Below are 1,012 nucleotides of genomic sequence, written 5' to 3'. Positions count from 1 at the left end.
ATGTCACAGTATAGAGATTCCTTGAGGTGTCAGAGGAAAAGAAAATTAGAAGGAAGATGTAGAAGAATTCGAACTTATCAAGTATGTTGGAGTTCGAATTGTGCATTGAAGAGTAGTGTTAGTCCATAAATAGAAGGATGTGAGAAAAGGGGAAGAAATTTTCGAAAATTAAGTAAGAGATTTTAAAAACATTTTGAAAAACACTAATTGATTTTCGAAAACTAAGAGTGGAAAAGAAATCAAGTGATTTTTGAAAAAGATTTTGAAATAAGAGATTAAAAAGATATGATTGAAAACTATTTTGAAAAAGATGTGATCAAGAAGATATGATTTGAAAAACAATTTAAAAAGATTTGATTTTAAAAATTAATGACTTGGCTAACAAGAAAAGATATGATTCAAACATTAAACCTTTCTCAACAGAAAAGGCAACATACTTGAAATGTTGAATCAAATCATTAATTGATAGCAAGTATTTTTGAAAATGGAAAGAAATTGATTTTGAAAAAGATTTGATTGAAAAGATTTGATTTGAAAAAGATTTGATTTTGAAAAATTTTGAAAACTTGAAAAAAATTGGCGTTAAAAACAAAATCTTCCCTCTTGTGCCATCCTGCACATTCTGGCGTTTAACGCCCAAAACTCACCCCTTTTGGGCGTTAAACGCCCAGCCAGGTACCCTGGCTGGCGTTTAAACGCCAGTTTTCCTTCTTCATTGGGCGTTTTGAACGCCCAGCTTTTTCTGTGTAATTCCTCTGCAGTATGTTCTGAATCTTTAATTCTTTGTATTATTGACTTGAAAAGACACAAATTAAATTTTTTTTTTAGATTTTCAATGATGAAGAAAAATCAAAATGCAACTAAAATCAAATAAACAATGCATGCAAGACACCAAACTTAGAAGTTTGTATACTACTGACACTAACAAATTGAGAATGCATATGAGAAACAACAAAACACTCAAGACAAGAGAATTTAAATATCAGAGCAAGGAAATCATCAAGAACAACTT

Source organism: Arachis duranensis, chromosome 3 (assembly GCF_000817695.3).
Source record: "Arachis duranensis cultivar V14167 chromosome 3, aradu.V14167.gnm2.J7QH, whole genome shotgun sequence".
NCBI lineage: Eukaryota > Viridiplantae > Streptophyta > Magnoliopsida > Fabales > Fabaceae > Arachis > Arachis duranensis.
This window is presented reverse-complemented; position numbering follows the sequence as displayed.